Consider the following 7,140-nt stretch of genomic DNA (forward strand, 5'->3'; position numbering starts at 1 on the left):
GTAGTAGTAGTAGTAGTAGTAGTATTAGTGCTTAGATTTTATGCACTACATATATTTGAGTGTAAATATTAAAGAACACAACTTTTCACAAATTTTATTTTAATTTATTCAAATTCATTCCGGACGGCTTGAAGAGACAATTTTTGGACAGATTGATGGAACAGATTTTCGTTTTTACCTGTACGCTACCTGACCTATCATTGATGATCGACGGAGGTAAACAAAAAGGGTCCTCAATGCGCCCAATGCGACCGTTCCCAAATAATAATAATAATATAAATAATGAATAAATAGGCATTTCAATTAAGAATTCCTAGAATAATGAATGTAGGATCGTGCGGTGAACGACTGGTTCTAAACTTAAGTTATCCAATTCTAATCAGCGGTAGTCAAGTTCTGACTGGAGTAATACAGTTCTAGCTAGAGTAATCCAGTTCTAATTAGAGTAATCCAGTTCTAACTAGAGTAATCTAGTTCTAAATAGAATAATCCAATTGTAACCCGTCGTAATCTATAGATTACGACACGTTACATGTACACTTGTACAGTAGAACCTCGATTATCCGGCATTCGAATATCCGAGGCTCCGCGTTATCCGAGGAAATATTGCAGCTAAAAGTGGATTGAGCCACGTTAGTTACAATGCTTTGCACCATAAATATAAATCCACATTCTTAAATTGTTTAATTTTATTTTCTAAATATTTAAATTATATTGTTCAATGTTTATAATTTTGTACTTCTTCCCTATTATCCGAGTTTTCGCTTATCCGAGGTATCTCCTCCCAATGTTTCCTCGGATAATTGAGGTTCTACTGTAATTCGAAGTAAGTCAAGTAATTCTGAGTACTCCCAGTATTCCGACGTAATCCACTTGTAATCCGAAATAATCAACTTGTAAAGGGGGATAATCCGCTTGTAATTCAGTTCTAACGTGGAGTAATCTACTTCTCATCGGCATAATTCACTTGTAATTCGGATAATTCGGGCCAATCTTTTTGTAATCTGGAATAATTCAAGTAACTCAGAGAAATACGAGCCCATTCAAGTAATTCGGAGTAATTCGGCCCAGTTCAAGTAATTCGGAGTAATCCAGTCTCAGTCAAGTAATTCGATGTAATACCGACTAATTTCAGTAATGCTGAGTACTCCCAGTTTTCCGACGTAATCCACTTATCATACAGATAATTCGGAGTAATTCAAATACTGAGTGATCCAAGTAATTCAATTGTAATCCAAGTAATTCAACTGTAATCAAAAGTAATTATCCAAAAATCCATGTAACTCGAAGTAATTTAGGTAATCCAAGTAATTAACTGGTAGCTTATTTTTGGACCTTTTTGTAGAAAATTAATCTTCTTGTTTTAAAATTAATTTTTTAGGTTAAAAATGAACTATTTTGTTTAAAATTCAGTTATCGGTAGCTCATTTAATTTCAAATTCAAGTATTTTTTTTTGAAAATTTAACCTTTTTGTAAAAAACTAATCTTTTTTGTTGAAAGTTCATCTTTTTAATTAAAAATGCAACTATTTGGTTAAAGATTCGATTTTTTCGTTAAAAGTTGCTCAGTTTAGATGAAAATTCGACTTTCCGTAGAAAATTAAAATTCTTTGTTGAAAATTCATTTTTGCTGTTGACGGCTACTCATTTGATTAAAAAAATGATTTCTTTGGTGGAAAATTAAAGTCTTTTTTAAAAAGTTCGACCTTTTTAAAGGAAATAAATCGTCTTGGTTGAAAATTAATCTTTTTGATTGAAATAAAAATTCAACTATTAGGAAAAAATTAATTTTTGGTTTGCCCACTGTAGCTGAAAATTCAAGTAATTATTTGAAAAATTGACTTTTTTGTAGAAAATTAATCATCTGGGTTGAAAATTAATCTTGTTGATTAAACATTCATTTTTAGCGGTTGCCCATTTTAGTTAAAAATTCAAATATTTTTTTGATTTGGCTCTCGTAGAAAATTAATCTTCTCGAATGCAAATTCAGCTTTTTGATTAAAAATGTAACTGTTCGTTTGAAAAATTCTTTTTTTAGGTTGAATGCTGCTCATTTTATTTATAAAAATATTTATTTGATTGAAAATTGTAGTATTTTATTGAAAGTTCGAATTTTTTGTAGAAAATTATTATTTTTGGTTGAAAATTCATCTTTTTTAGTTAAAATTAAAACTCTAATATTTGGATAAAAATTTATTTTTTTGTTTGCTCGTTTTAGCTGAAAATTTAAGTATTTTGTTGAAAATTTCACTGTTTTTTTTTTAGAAAATTCATCTTCATGGTTGAAAATTGATTTTTTGAAATGAACAATATTATTGGTTTAAAATTCAACTATTTGGTAAAAAATTCATTTTTTCGTGTGAAGGTTGTTCATTTTATTAAAATAAACGGTTTTCTTGGTTGAAAATTCAAGTAATTTTTTGAAAGCTCTGCCTTTTTGTAGAAAATGAATATTCTTGGTTGAAAATTCATATTCTTTATTCAAAATCCAACTATTTGGTAAAAAATTCCTTTTTTCGTTTGAAGGTTGCTCATTTTATTGAAAAAAATGATTTCTTTGGTTGAAAATTCAAGTATTTTGTTGAAAGTTTAACCTTTTTGTAGAAAATAAATCTTCTTGGTTAAAAATTCATCTTTTTAATAAAAATAAAAATTCACCTTTTATGTTAAAAATTCATTTTTTGGTTGCTCATTTTAGTTGCAAATTCAAGTATTTTGTTAAAAATTTGACTTTTTTTTAGAAAATTAATCTTCTTGCGGTGAAAAATTAATTTTGTTCGTTAGTTAAAAATTCACCTATTTGTTTAAAAATTTATTTTACGGTTGCTTATTTTATTTAAAAAATCCAGTATTTTGTTAAAAATTTGAGTTTTTTTGAAGAAAATTGATTTTTTTAATTGAAAATTCATCTTTTTGGTTAAAAATTAAGTCTTTGGTTAAACATTCGATTTTCAATTGCCCACTTCAGATGAAAATTCAAATTTTTTGTTGCAAATTTGACTCTTGTAGACAAATCTTCTTGGATAAAAATTCAACTACTTGGTTAAAAACTTATTTGTTGGTAGAAGGTTGCTCATTTTATTTCAAGAATTTTTTCTTTTGTTGAAAAATATGTTTATTTTGTTAAAATTTCGAATTTTTTGTAGAAAATTAATATTTTTGGTTGGAAATTGAAATATTTGGTTGAAAATTTGACTTCTGTAGAAAGTTAATCTTCTGGGTTGAAAATAAATTAATTTTATTAAAAATTCAAATATTTGGTTAGAAAATTATTTTTTCGGTTAAAGATTACTTCTTTTACTTATTATACAATTATTTATTTGGTTGAAAATTTTAGTATTTTTTTTTAAGTGCGACTTTTTTTGTAGAAAAATATTATTTTCGGTTGAAAATGTATCTTTTCGGTTGCAAATGTAATTACTTATTTGGAAATTCAACTCTTTTCTAAAAAAATCCTTATTTTGGCTTTAAAATTCAACATTTTGAATGAAAAAATATTTCTTGTTAAAAATGCAACTCTTGTTGAAAAAAATACGCAATTTTTTTGAAATTCATCTCGTTTTGTAGTAACTTTATCTGATTTGTTTTAATTCAACACTTTTTCTTTCAAATGAAAATATTTTTTTGGCTAAAATCTCAACTATTACATTTTTTGTAAAGAAAATTCATATTTCAGATTGAAAATTTATCTATTTGATTGAAAGTTGAAATGATTTTTTAAAAGTTTATTTTTTGTTAATGATTTACAATTTTAATGTAAAATTTATTCCTTTGGTTTAAAATTGAACTATTTTGATCAAATTATTTTTTTAAATGAACACTTAATTTCTTGTTTGAAAATTGAAGTATTTTGATAAAAATTTGACTTTTGTAGAAAATTAATCTTCTTGGTTGAAAATTCATATTTTTATCAATAATTTAACTATTTGGTTAAAAATTCATTTTTTCGGTTGCTCATTTTAGTTGAAAATTCAAGTCTTTTGTTGAAAGTTTGACTTTTTTATAGAAAATAAATTATCTTGGTTGAAAATTTATTTTTTGGGATACAGATTAATTTCTCAGTTCCTCATGTTAGTTACAAATTGAAGTATTTTTGTTAAAAATTTGCCTTTTATAAAAAATTAATCTTCTTAGCTGAAGATTCATGTCTCTGGTCGAAACAATAATTTTTTTTTTTAAATAATTTTTTTTTCGTAAAAAAATAATTTTTTAATGTAAAAATATAACTAGTCCATTTTTTTAAATTGATCTGTTTTAGGTGAAAATTCATGTATTTTGTTAAAAATTCGTTTATTTCGGAAGAAGATGAACTTTTTGTTTGAAAATTAAACTATTTGGTTAAAAGTTAATTTATTTTGTTAAAAAATAAAAAATATCGTTAAAAAAAGTAATCCTTTCTCGCTAAAAATTAGCGTCAGTCCAGGTTAGAAGAAGTAATCCACAATAATTTTATGTAATCCAGAGTAATCCAATGCAACCCGAAGTAATCTTAGGTATTCCAGAGTAATTCTATACATAGGGGTAACCCAAAGTAATCCACTATAATCCGAAGTAATCATCGCTTTAAATAAAACTGATTTTTGGGTAATTTTTTTCTGATTTTTTTTCATTCAGACACAAAAATGTTATTTTACAGTACTTTGGATGAAAAAGGAGTAAAAATAAGAGAGGAAGTACCGTTCTAGGCTACTTAGATTGGCTAAAAGGCAGCCGTGGGAACTCATTCCACCTCTTCCTTGCTCTCGATTCTATTTTACGGGACACTTCCGCCCGTGCCGAAAACAACCCTCGACATCCGGTGCACCTCAAATATATATGTCATTATAAATAAAACGACCTGAGTCACTTGATGGACGTTGTCAGTGATCCGATGGCTCTTGGCCAAATTTTCATTAATAAAAAACCCATCGACATAGTACGGCTGTCCTGACGTCGAAATATTTCATTGAAACGTTTCCTGACTTTCTCTCTCTTTTTTTTTAAAAAAGGCTCATTCGGATTTAAAAAAAATCATTATTTCACAAAATAATTCAAGGGACCGGGCATAAGTTAGGAACAGTTTTTCCTCTAATTTTTAATTTTACTTTAACATAGAATATTTTATAAACGGAATAAAACTGTGTTTCAAATACAAATTCAAAATTTTTTAATTTATTAATTTATTTTAAACAAAAAATGTCTTTTCTACTATAAAATATAAGTTTTTGACAAAATCCTTAAATTTCTAACAAAATAATTAAATTTTGAAGATAATAGTTGAATTCTCAACCTAAAAAAATCTATTCCCAAAAAAAAGTTTCATAGTTTATATTTCAATCGAAAAAGATCAAATTTATACACAAAAAAATAAAGAATTTTAAAACTAAAAAGACGAATTTTCAACAAATAAAGATTTTTCACTCAAGAAAAAAATGAAAATTTATCTAGACTGTTGAACCTTCAAGCCAAAAGACGAATTTTCTGTACAAAAATTAAATTTTCAACAAAAATATGACTTTCCAGCAAAAAAATAATTTTTTACGAAACTGATGCATTTTTACCCAATAAACATGAAATTTCATACAAAAAAATGATTTTTTTACCAAAAAGGAGAATTGTCAACTAAATAAGATCAATGTTAATAAAATGTAAAAGTTACATTTTCAGTTAAAAAATTAATTTCAAACAAAAAAAGGCTTTTCGACTAACCAGTTATATTTTCCAATCAAAGACAGAAGCCTTCAAGCAACAAAGTAAAATTTTAAGAATGTAGTTTAACATTTTTATCCCGAAAATAATATATTTTTCTTAAAACAGATGGTTTTGATTAATTTTTGTTTAATAGTTGAATTTTCATCCAAAAAGATTCCAGTTGAATTTTCAAAATCAAACTAAATTTTTTATCAAAAAATAAGTTTCGACGAATAAAATTGAATTCTAAATCCAAAAAGACAAATTTTTTCAAACAAAAAGGATGAATTTTTAACAAAACATGTAGTTGAATTCTCTACCAAATAGTTGAATTTTTATCAAAGGAAATGAAATTTGAACTAAAACAAATGAATATTTAATAAAATTAAAAAAAATTTTTTGAAGCTGAACTTTCACTCAGAAAATATTTTAGTTCATTTTTCAACACCAAAATATAAATTTTAAACTAAAATTAAATTTTCTATAATATAGTTAAATTTAAAAAAAAAAACAGAATTTTCAAATAATAATTTCCATAACAAGTAAATTTTGTACAGAATAGTTAAATTTTCAAAAAAAAAAAATCAGAATTTGAATTTTCATCTGAAAAGTTACATTTTTATTCAATAAAGATAAAGTTTCTTCTAAAGCAGACGAATAAAAAAAACCTTAAAGAAAATAATTCAATTTTTCTCTAAAGAAGATAAAAATTCTATAAAACCGGTGAATTTTAAAATAAAAAAGACACATTTTCAAAAAAATGAGTTGAATTTTCATCCAAAAAGGTGCAATATTTATGCCAAGAAAGATGAAATCTCAACAATAAAAAAAAATGTTGTTACAAAACAGTTAAATTTTAAAGCAGACAATTAAAATTAATTTTGTACTAAAAAGACGAATTGTCAACAAAGCAAGTAAGATTTTTAACCAATTACAGTCGAATCTGGATTTAGTGATTCGGGATTTAATGTTTCCGAGAACTGATGCCCAGACAAAACAGGAGAGATACTTTGGATTTATGGTCACCGGTATCCCCAAAACCGACAATATATATAGATTTAATCAAAAATAATTTTAAATTACTGTTTTTAAAAATAATTTTTTACAAAATTTTCCTACAAAATTGTGTACAAAAAATTGTACACCAAATGGATGAAGTTTCAACCTAACAAGACGAACTCTGAACAAAAAATGTAATATAGTTGAAATTTTAACCAAATATTGAATTAAAAAAAAAAGAAGATTAATTTTATACTAAAAAGACGAATTATCAATAAAACACATACATTTCTAACTAATTAGTTGAATTTTCTACCAAATAGTAACTAAAAACGATCCATTATTCACCAATAAATAAAAAATAAAAAAACTTCTACATAACAATTGAATTTTCAAACAAGTAATTAAATGTTCACTGAAAAAACTAATCTTAAACAAAAAGATTAATTTTGATCCAAATAATTCAATTTT

The sequence above is a fragment of the Belonocnema kinseyi genome, chromosome 5 (genome assembly GCF_010883055.1).
Source record: "Belonocnema kinseyi isolate 2016_QV_RU_SX_M_011 chromosome 5, B_treatae_v1, whole genome shotgun sequence".
Lineage (NCBI taxonomy): Eukaryota > Metazoa > Arthropoda > Insecta > Hymenoptera > Cynipidae > Belonocnema > Belonocnema kinseyi.